Consider the following 12,385-nt stretch of genomic DNA (forward strand, 5'->3'; position numbering starts at 1 on the left):
TCTGGCCTGCCAGCCAGGTAGGCCATGTTCTTATGCTGCCGGTCTCCTTAAAGAAAACCCCAACCCCCAAGGATTCCAGCGCACAAACTGGAATTCCTGCCAACAGGCTCCAACCAAGGCTAAACCGCAGCTGTGACTATTGAAAATCAAATATGTAAACAGTATCAACAAGCCCCAAACACTGGGAGGGAGGGAAGCTGTTCAGGCTGTGGAGTCACGAAGCACCCACGCCCCTCCTCCCCCACACATTGCAGGGCCACGCGTGCTCTAATGCAGGGGTAGTCAACCTGTGGTTCTCCAGATGTTCATGGACTACAATTCCCACGATCCCCCGCCAGCAATGGACATCTGGAGGACCATAGGTTGACTACCCCTGCTCTAATGGCTCCCGCTCACCAACATCATCTCTGGCCATCCCCCAGAATATCAACAGCAGCCACTGTGAGTCCGGCTGTTAATTACAAGTTTGCAGAAAAATCTGAAAGCTTAAAAAAGCCTAAAGGTTTAATAAAAGAGTACCTGAGCTCTGAGCTCTCAGTCACCATTTTGGAAGTTGCTAGGCAACCACAACAATATTGCTGAAACGTCCAACGTTCTGTAAAGCAAAGCCACTGTGTGGGAATGAGGGGAACCACCAGAAATTTACTATACATTCCACTTAGCCTGCTGTCTGCTGCCACTTCAAGACTGGACCTGGTGCCAGCAACAGTGTGCAACTCAGCCTGACTTTCCCCAGGGAGTGGGAGGGAGAGAGGGAAAGCTGAAGGGGGGGGGGGGCAAACAAAAAGTGATTAGCTAGTGGATAGGAATAAGAGAAGCAGGAAAGGATAGAAGCAATTGGGGTTGCCAGGGAAGGGGAATAAAATACTGTGTGTGTGTGTGATACAGTGAGAAATGATATGCCCCCTTCAAAGATTTGCAGCAACCTCTGTCAGTCAAAATTCAGTATATTTAAAGACAGGCACCTTAATTATACCATAATTAACTCTTTCTTTAAAAAGAGCCTCTTCTGAATTTTCAGTTATTTTGTGGCTGGATTATGACAGTCGCATAAGTGGACACAAGTTATCACTATCACACCATGTAATGCTAAACAAGAAATCCATCTCAGAGCCCCTGGCAATAACTACAACAAAGGAAGCTTAGTATTTATACTGGGAGGTGGGCAAACAGATACAGCATCCTGCTAACTACCCAAGTTTGTGGGAAAAGATATAAATAGAAAAGCATATAAGAATGGGGGGGGGGGAATACTCCAGCTCTGGTTTTAATTTGAACAAAATTAATTTCATACCCATAGATAGACACAAGCAGTCAGGACAGGCACTGTTCTGGAAACTGCCATCTATTTATCCAGAGAACAGAAATGACCCCAAGTCTCCTAATGGATCTTTTAATGCTTCAGTTATGTAAACAAATAGGACAACTGTGGAATGAATGTTTTTAGGATAGCACATAGTATTTCCATACTATTAAAATATGCTGCTGTTTAAAATTCTGATCCTGTTCTCAGACAACCATGGGCCAACTGACTAGATTTGCTGTTGTGGTATTCTTGAAGTCAGGTAGCCATACTGGTTTGCATGTGCCCAGATACAATTAGACGTCCCAAATGTTGCACTTGCCAATCAGCCAGAGATGGCCTGAGATGTCAAGATTAAACAACAGAACAGGCATGGTGGGGGTTACTAACCACAAGGTGGAGGTTAGAGTTCTCCTGGATTAAGAAAGCCTCCAGACCAGAGATCAGTTTTACTTGAAAAAAGAGGCAGCATCTATGGTATACTACATAACCCAGAAGAGGGGGAAATCCCTCTACAGGATTCTCCCAAATTCGTTCACAATGCTTTTCTCTCCTAATTTTTCCAGAGGGAGTTTTGGGCAGTGCTGGGATGGAAAAGACCTATGAAATTTGTCTTGAGAAATGATCCTTTTAAGGCAACTTTTTATTCAATCAAAATGTAAGGCACAGAAAAAATCCTAGAACTGTTTCAATGTTTACATTGGGAAAAGTGGAAAACGTTCAGGAATGCCAAGAACAAAACAAACACTTCCATTGAATAGCCCCAGCCCCTTTGGAATTATCAAAATATGTCAAAATCGGGTACAAAACTTTGTAACTCTTCTTTTAAGTATAACTTTGGGTATGTTTGCAATGTTGCTTGATTAAAACAGTATTTATATTTTCAAATTCTTTTATACTTTTAAATATGCCAACACATACAAGTTTATACACTAAGTTATAAATCATGTGTTTTATATTAAAGCTGCAGTAAAAAAAAAAGGTTAAGGTTGGATGAGTATGTAAATATTGTAAATATTTCAAATTTCCCCAACTTTCTCTTTTCCCGGGGGAGTGGGGGAGGAAACGACACTAAAAAGTAACAATTTTTTCCAATGGCTTCAAAGTTTCTGAAAATTTGACATCTCTAATTATGGCAAGGATTCCTTGCCCAGCTCATTAACCATTGCACTGGTACAAGGTTCACACTGGTGCAAGATGCATGAATAGAAACAAACAGAAATTAACAGTGGGACAGTCACAAGTATGTATTAGAGCAGCAAGTAGTATTAATGGCCCAAGAATACTTGCATTAATTACCGGGCAACAACAAACAGGAAACAAGGGAAGTTGCAACAATGAGAAACATAGCATGATATGCAGCTACCCTCTTACAGGTCTGTGACCAAGCAGCTATCAGGAACCCAACTAGGTCCAAGAAGATCAAGGACAAAGCTTACTAAGTGGTGAGGCCAGCAGTAGAAATTAAGAAGACCCACCCAACCAAGGATAAGTCCATTATTGCCATTCTAGATGAGGAAAATAAGCCTATCATTCTTGGAAGCTGAGCCACACGCTGACTGGTCTTGTAAGGCAGGGGCAGTCAACCTGTGGTCCTCCAGATGTCCATGGACTACAATTACAATGGTAATTGTAGTCCATGGGCATCTGGAATTGTAGTCCATGGACATCTGGAGGACCACAGGTTGACTACCCCTGTTGTAAGGAACTGTGATAGGAAGTTTCTTGCATGATGATAGTAAAGACCAACATTCAGCTGACCATCATATATAGCAAACTTCTCTTTAACAAAATCCATTTAGATATTTCTCATCCAAAATCATCATGCAGACAAATAAACACAAATGCAAGAGCAGCATTCTCTTGGACCTGCAGTACCCTTTCCACCTCACTCCATCCATACCATGTATCTGTGACCCTAATATATGTTATAGACATTCTGTGCAAGTATCCCATCACTTCAAAAGGCTTTACTGCCTGAAGCCCTGCAGTATAAAAGGAGTGTCAAGCTAATTTTGTTTGTGTGTGCTCAGACCTCCTTGAGTGTGAAAGGTAGCAATATATAAGAAGTGGAGCACTGTATGGTTCTGTTATGTGATTTTACGGTGTTATTTGTGAAAATATGCTTTGAACTATCCCAGGCCTGCTTGAGGGGAAGGGGCAGTCTAGAAGACCTATAAATAATAGTCATAGAACTGTCAGCTGTGGGTTGGGAAACCCCTAGAGATTTTAGGGGCAGAGCCTGGGGAGAATACGTTTTGTGGGGGAGGGGAGAAGAAGACTAGGAGTTGGTTCTTATATGCTACATTTCTCTACCAGAAGAAGTCTCAAAGTGGTTCATAATCATCTTCCCTTTCAGACACCCTGTGAGGTAGGTGGTGCTGAGAGAACCCTGAGATTACTGCTCAGTCAGATCAGTTTTATCAATGCTGTGGCCAGCCCAAGGTCACCCAGCTGGCTGAATGTGGAGGACCGGGGAATCAAACCAGCTTGCCAGATTAGAAGTCTGTGCTCCTAACCTCTACACCAAGCTGGTCCTGAGTAGGGTATAATAGAACACTCCAAAACAGCCTTTTCGCCAGGGAAATTGATCTTAGTCATTTAGAGATTAATTGTAATGGAGGGAGATATCCAGGTGATGCCTGGAGGTTGACACCTGGAATGAGAAGGGTAAAATTCTCCTTAGGAGGACCCTGTTGTTCTACACCCACCCACACACACACACAAAGAGAGAGACCAAGACATATGAAGAAAGGTTGGGGGACCTTGGTCTGTCTAGCCTAGAGAGGAGACAACTGAGGTGATTTAACCATCTTTAAGTATTTAAAAGAGTGCCATATAGAGGATGGAGGAGAGTTGTTTTCTCTTACCCCACAGGGATGGACCAGAACCAATGGGATGAAATTAATTCAAAAGAAATTCTGTCTAAACATCAAGAAGAAGTTCCTGACAGTTAGAGTGGTTTCTCAGTGGAACAGGCTTCCTTGGGAGATGGTGGTTCTCCAGCTTTGGAAATTTTTAAACAGAGGCTAGATAGCCATTTGACAGAGAGGCTTAAGGGGGTGGCAGGTTACAGTAGATGAGCGATAAGGATGTTATTGTCCTGCATAGTGCAGGGTGTTGGACTAGATGACCCATGAAGTCCCTTCCAACTCGATTATTCTCTGTTTCTATGAGAGAGAGAGAGAGAGAGAGAGAGAGAGAGAGAGAGAGAGAGAGAGAGAGAGAGAGAGAGAGAGAGAGAGGGAGAGAGAGAGAGAGTCTGTATATGATTCAAATGACTCCCTGAGCAGGGGAATGGTTCATGGTCCTCTATTAAACTAATTCTACTTTTCATTTTAAACTAGTCTGAAAATATATATGGCAATTTAGGAAGTTAATAACTGAGAATGTCAGGGCACATGTATTCACTAGATTGCTAATCTTCTGGTATTTAGCAAAAATTGCTTTAATGATTTCTGGATTAACTTTTATGGTATCCCTTCATTTCTACTTCCTTTTATTTTAACAGAAATTTATGACCTATTCAATATGCACATCTGCATACTCCTTTGAACAAAAACGGTTCAATATTAGTGACTGACAAAAATGAAATGGAGACTTTCTGTTCTTTGAGAGCAATATTCTTCATTAATGAGAAATGATAGAATTAAACTCTTTGACCTTTCTATGCAAAAAGTAATATTTTCAGTTTCAGGAAGAAAGCAAACGAATACACAAACTTAAACTCCAAACTGATATATAATTTACATATAATGTTATGTTCAGATAAGATTGCTGATGCACGTGCACATGGATGCTGAGTGTTAATCATGCTTTCGTTGGGCGAGATGCACAGAGAGGCTGTGAAAAAGGTGAGGCAGGACTAAGCCACAAAGATAATACTGTCAGCAAAGGATAGCGTGACCATTTATCCCAAAATGAAGAATATTAGAGCTGATCTGATGGTCTGTTTGGTCTGTTCAAGTGGGTAGCCGTGTTGGTCTGAAGCAGCACAACAAAACAAAATTAGAGTTCAGTGGCACCTTTAAGACCAACAAAGATTTATTCAAGGTGTGAGCTTTCGAGTGCAAGCACTCTGAGTGCAAGCAAGTCTGAGGAAGAGTGCTTGCACTCAAAAGCTCACGCCTTGAATAAAACTTTGTTTGGTCTGTCTTATTCAGTGGCCAATTGATTGCCTTGAAGAGTTAACAAACAGGGCAGACAGGCCTTCTTTCCCCAATGCTGACTTCCAGAACTAATATAGAACTAGTATTTAGATCTTTTTCTGCCTCTATATATGGAGATTCCCTTTGGTAATCATTGCTGGTCACCACTGACGGACCTAACTTCTATGAGTCTGTCTAATCTCCTTTTAATGTAATCTATGTTTGCAGCCATCTCTTTAAGGATTGGTATATGAAATTGTGTTTCTAACCATAAGCAGATTCCATTTATATGACATCCTTCTTTACCAAGGCAATATTCCAAATAGCAAGAGAGAAACAAAATAATTCTAGTAAAAGACTACTGAGGACCAATCTTTGCTGCAGTTCAAGAGAGGATGAAGAAATAAAAACACATAATACACAGGAAAGAAGCTAAAAGGAGCACATAGGAACCCACCCCCTTCTGTGGCTACAGAAGCTTCGCAATATATGTTTTTTTTGCTTGTCTATCCTCTCCAAATCACAAAAAGGGTTTGGGGAAAGACTCTGGACCAGACATAGGGTAAGTGAGCTGAGTTCCTGCTAATTAATTCCTGACCTAATTTGGAATGTGAAGAGGGAGAAAGGTGAACTAGCAGGTGTTCCATGGAACTGACCAAAGAGAAGGAAGAGGGGAGTTTGGGGTCTCAGGAATATTTTCAAATAAGAAACTAAAATGAAGGTCTATAGATAGACAGGAGATATGGTGGAAACAATCTTAATTAACCCATTAAACTGAGTTTTCACCACAACTTTCAAAACAATCAAAAACTGGGTCACTATGAAATAAACCTGAACAAATAACCAGAGCCTCTGCTTCTTGGCCTCACTCATCAAGTTGAGAAAAGCTGGTTCCACATTTCAAAGATGAACATTTCAAAAATGGACGGTTGTTGGCAACAATGTATACAGCCAACCTTATACCATGTTCTCCTTCTTTGCATTTCCCCAGTTAATAAACATACAATGTTGTGCAGCAGACCATTTTGATTCTGCATCTATCAATTTTTCAATGATAATATGTACTTGCAAGGGAACACCAAGCAATGTGAGTGGAAAACCAACACAAAAGATCAGGGAGAAAGCTTTATATTCATGACTCTATGAGCACCCCAATCAGCATTTAATGTGAATTTTTTTAAAGAAAAAATAATCAGCTGCTAACCAGTAACTGCAGCTCAGGAGAAGTCTTTCAAAACATTAGACAGGTAATTTAGCAGAACCAGCTGGCTTGCTTTACTCCCCCCTGACAGTTACATGCCCTCCAGTTATTCAGCTGTGCTATAGGCACCCCTTTTTTCTCTAGGATATGCCAGCAAGTCACTCACACTTTTGGTTTGTGCAGCATGCCATATTAATTAAAAAGATGAAGTATTATTTCTCATTTTCTTTGGCTTTCAGTCATCTTTCCATATGTGGAATAATGCAGATCATACAGTGAAGCTGATGGTGCAGAACAACACTGATGTCATTTCTCAGCCTGCAGACTCATATGTTAGGTATTAAAATGGCATCACGTTTTTGGAAGAAGAGATCAACACTGAATTTCTCAAAAGATATACCATGTCTGGTAATTTTTTTCACAATTGAATGAAGTTACAGATAACACTTTGAAAGTCAAATTCCAAGTGCTGAAATAACAGCCGAGAATGAAGGGTTAAAAGTCTTCACTAGGCAGAGAGAGCCAGAGCAACAGGCTGCTCTGAGCACTCTGATTGGTCAGTAACAGCTGAGAGGGAACTGATATGATAGCTGTGTGCTGAGAGGGATTAATTTTAATTCAGATGCTAGTTCAGGGAGCAGTACGGTGGATTTTTAACTGACTCTTTGCTTTCAAGAGATGCATTAGTTAGAGAACTGAGTTTTTATTGACAGCTAGCCCATACAGTGTCTGCACAATGGGGGGCTGATATTTGGCAGTGAGAATTTGGGCAGAAATGTTAAAGTCCCAATTCCAGCCAAATTGGAAGGAGAACTCTTCTAAGGATAGATCCCTGCCCAGTTAAAAAGAGGAAATTGGGTGTAAGGATTTTCTCAGACTTGTGTGTAAGTATCCTCAGTAGTCAGTGGGATACTGGTTCTTCTAGGAGGGGAGAAACTGCTGGTACTAGCCAAAAATGCCTGCCTTCTAAAAACCAGGGGAATTCCATGGAACTCAAAAAGACAAAAAAAACACATGTTTTTAGTTAAATAAGTAATGAAACTTCTCAGTTTAACAGAAAACATAAAATGTGAAAGAAACTATTTTCAAGGCAAGCCTGTAACAAAGAACTTATGAATAATATCTAATTTCTATAGAAAAGGCTTCCACATTCCAACTACTCTACCCATCCTTCTGTTTGTTGTTAACAATGCCTCAGTGTCATTTCTGACAATTTAAAAAAAAAAAACAGGGCTCTTACAACTTCCATAAGTTCCAGGGCTTAGTAAATTCAAAAAGATCTGTCAGTCAAAGTGTAGGATAATAAGCTTCAGTTGATTTGTGCCTGAATCAAGGTATGTTTTGGCCGGATCAAATCACACAGGCCTATAACTAAGAAACCATACTACAAGGCTAGCTCAGTCTTTGAGGAAACAACCTTGTTCTTCTGGAGAGAAAAATTTATCTCAGAGCGGGGAAGAGTGTGGGGGTCCATCATAAATGATATGAAAAAAGTTGCTGAGCATCAAGCAAATAGATTTACTAGGGAAATTCTTTCAAAGCCACACAAATAGATCCAGGCTTTTTATGATTTAGAGATAGATAAAGATGTGCAAGTTGATTGATTCTGATGTTGCTTGCCAGGGCTTTGTTTTCTGTAGCTGAGATATGGGAAATGTTGTTCTCTTTTGATTTTTTTTTAAAGATCATTTTTACATTGAACCCAGACATGGAGAGCCATAAATGTTATTTCACTTGCCTTCTATCTTATTTTCTCCTCACTTCAATTTAGAGCAGTGATGCCACTTTTAGGGTTTTTTTCTCTCTCTCAGGTGCTGTAAAACAAGGCCTGTTTTCCTCTGTGCAAACAGAAGAGGTTTGAAAAAATATGGATATTTGGGACTTCCTATGCATGTCTGATAAAAGGACAAACTTCACACATCACTAAATCTTGGTATAAACATTTAAATTAATAGGTACCCCCTTCTCACTGTACCATGAGTGGTTTTATTTCACTATTTCATTCTTAGCTACAGACATTTAGAACTACTGTATCCAAATATGAAGCTACATTTAGTCATCATAACTAATAGCCACTGAAGTATAGAGAGGAGCTATGACATATTGGTAAACTCCTGCTTTGTATGCCAGAGGTCCCAGGTTCTTTCCCTAGTATCTCCAGTAAAAATGACAAAGCAACAGGTGATGTGAAAAGCCTCTACCTGAGAACTTGGAGAGCAGTAGATATCCTGAGTAGACTGTATTGACCTTGATGAACTGATGGTCTGATTCAGTGTGAAACATCCTCATGTGTATTCATGTGTAGCCTATCATCCATGAATCCAGTTTAACATAATATAGCATCTAGCACCATATCCCATGGCATCAGGTTCCACAAATTAATTATGCATTGAGTAAGCATTTTCTTTGGTATTTGATATAGAATGCTAATGAGCAATTCTGGCTGAATGTTGCTCAGTGAACAGAGTTGACATCATCTCTCGCAAAACCTGTTACAACAGCTTTATGGAGTGAAGAAGTAAATATTATGAGAGCCTGTGTGGGGGTGGGGGTGGGGGTGACCAATCGGGGCTAGATGGGGATAGCAAGATGGGGGAAGTAGCCTTGAACAACCACTACATGTAGTTGTTGTCTTTGTTGGGGGAGTTGTTAATAAAGAGTATTTAATTTATCTGAAATCCATCTACACATCATTTAAAGAAGAGTTGGTCAAATTGTAAAGATTACATAAGAACATATTGACTGAAACACAGAAAAAGGCTGTTCCAGACTTTGTATCAAGAAATGAAGAAGAATAGTTGGTTCTTATATGCCACTTTTATCTACCCAAAGGAGGCTCAAAGCAGTTTACAGTCGCCTTCCCTTTCCTCTCCCCACAACAGACACCCTGTGAGGTGGGTGAGGCTGAGAGAGCCCTGATATCACTGCTCAGTCAGAACACCTTTATCAGTGCAGTGGCAAGCCCAAGGTCACCCAGCTGGCTGCATGTGGAGGAGTGCAAAATCAAACCTGGCATGCCAGATTAGAAGTGCGTACTCCTAATCACTACACCAAATGACTGACATAAATACCATGGTTTCCTCTGACAATACACATACCCAGAAGCATTCCTTCCAACTTTTTTATGCCACTTTCCCAAATTTTACAAATATCTCACTCAGGGAACCTTAGAGTGTGGAAGGCTAACTTTTGAAACTGACCCCCTCATACAGACCAATTTTGATTCTTAGCCCACTACATACAGAGACCAGATGACTGATATTCAGGGATTCTGTGAAAGCTTATTAAGATCTCCTCAATTATAAGATTGCTCATGATGACCAAGCTACTTCAAAAGACATCTTGCAAAAGGTCGTTGTTTCCTCCTGAAAATCACAACAGTGTGTGTGCATGTGTGTGGATGCATTTGGGAGGGTCATCTTGGTTCATTTAAAGGCACAGTCACAGTTTAGACATGTTTGTTTAGTTAGACTATTTACACGCCATCTCAGTTTCCAAGATTCAAGGTGGATAAGAGTTATGAGGCCACAGCAGTCTAGTCTATCAACCAGATTTTAAAACTGTATACAGGTTAAAAGAACACAGAATGAAAGGGCACCCAAATGTTCACATGACCCTGGCCATTGCTCTGTATAATTCCTCTAGAACAGGGATAGTCAAACTGTGGCCCTCCAGATGTCCATGGATATGCATTTGCTGGCAGGGGCTCATGAGAATTGTAGTCCATGGACATCTGGAGGGCCGCAGTTTGACTACCCCTGCTCTAGAATATGCCTCAGAATACCCTACAACTGTCAGGCCAATGTAGAAAGTGTTTCTTCAAGATGACAGGGGAAGGGTTTGAAGCCACTAGCTGGTTTGGACCAAAATATCCCATCTAGACAGAATCAGAATCAGAATACCTTCAGTGGCATAAAATTGCAAAGCATATAACAAAAATTTCAAACAGTTCCAGATATAAAATCTATCGTAAAAGATTTTCATTTAAAATTGCCAGTAAAAACTTTGCTACTTTTATAATAGTTGCTGAGTCCCTCACATTTAGTATCATTTTAATCCAAAGTTTCTCATTAACACAGCTGAATTTCAATTTATTCAGATAATTAGCTCACGGGCGATGATATAATTTAATCTTAGGACACACCAGAACTATATGGTACAACGTGTCAGGGACACTACATCAATTTAAACAGTATCTCTCCTGAGGAGGGATCTTCAAAAATCTACCTCGGGGGACATTTGAGGGAACGATATTTAAGCAAGCTACTAGAAATGCTCTTCTTAACTGGTGTGTCTCCAAAATTTGGAGATACATGGGCATGGATTTGTATGTTAAGGGAATATCCCAGAAGCGGGGAAAACATGCACTGTTGTTAGAGGATCCCAGAATCAGGGTATCCTGATCTTCTAGTCTCTATGACACCTAAACAAATTTTCATAGATATTTTTTTTTAACTTCCTAAATTCAGGGGAACCTGATCTTATTCTTAGCCCTTTCACATAAAAGAATCATTAAAAAAAACAGGAATAACAATAATAACAACAATGTCAACAGGGTTTATGCCAGCATGTGTCTTCTGATACCGCAATTTGCTTGGCTTTATGTTGTCAATGAGTATTCCACTTTCCTGCTAAGTCGATACAATTAGATTACTACCGAGACTTCATTACAGCCACAGGCAGGACAGCCGCTGAGGTACACAATTTTCACCCTATGTTGCCAGAACTACTAAATGCTTATTGGAACAATCGTCTATAAAAGGACAATAAATGCCTCCATCTTAAATATTGTTTTCCAATACGATTATCACCCTAAAAGGGAAAGGGAGTTAAATGGGGAAAATGATTGCAAGTTAGATACTGCTATTAGCAGTACCACTTAGTGAGAACATTTACTGGTGCTCTGTATTTAACATATTTAATTATAACGTGTGACATACAATCAAATTTGCAACATACTCTCAGTGCCGAATAATCCTATGGTGAACAATGCTTGTATTTTCACCGAGGATGAAGAAGGCATGAGATAGTGAGGTACAAAGACCATTTTTGTGCCATAGGCTACAAAACAGTAGAGGACCTCTGAGCTCAGAAACAGTGCCTCTTTGGATTTGATTGTTTTTACACTAATATATATCTCCATAAACGTCTTTGAACATTCTCATTTGGAAAAGAGATATAACAGAAAAAATAAATAAGCAAAGCTAGTGTGGTTCCACATTAGGGTCATTCTCCCCATTGACGTAGTTTCTGTTTCAGTATTACCTGCAAGTTCATTACATTTATCTTCATGCCTTCCGATTGGGCCCACACCCAGACTGGCCCTGCCCGCTCTCCGCTGATTTACCCTTTTATGTTTACTTTTATGTATACAGCTGTCGCTGTATAAAGATAGCAACTGGTGCTTTTAATTGAAGATGCCAGGAATTGAACCTGCAGCCTTTTGCATGCAAAGCAGATGGTCTGCCACTGAGCTACAGCCCATCCTCACTACATTGTAGAGGATTCTGCCAATTTCTTAAGCCCTGGAGCAGGAACAACTGAAACCTGATGGCCCATGTTTCTAGTAGAGAAGGCGCTAGGGATGGCAGCAATTATACCAGAATTCCATTGGCTTTTCTATGTGTTGAAAAGGAAAGGGTGTTTGTGTCAGAGCCAGATATATTAGCTTAGCTGCCCTCTGGCCTGACCGTGTGAAAAGGGTGCAGTAGCCAAGACCAGAGCTTGATGAAC

At 40.3% G+C, this 12,385-nt stretch overlaps 1 protein-coding gene across 8 annotated transcripts in view; it reads right to left on the minus strand.

Annotated features, from left to right (window-relative positions):
- The window catches only part of SGCZ (sarcoglycan zeta), a 629,523-nt gene that overhangs the window by 256,410 nt on the left and 360,728 nt on the right, over window positions 1–12,385 (minus strand). The gene's annotated exons all lie outside the window — the stretch shown is intronic.

Source organism: Paroedura picta, chromosome 10, assembly GCF_049243985.1.
Source record: "Paroedura picta isolate Pp20150507F chromosome 10, Ppicta_v3.0, whole genome shotgun sequence".
Taxonomy (NCBI): Eukaryota; Metazoa; Chordata; class Lepidosauria; order Squamata; family Gekkonidae; genus Paroedura; species Paroedura picta.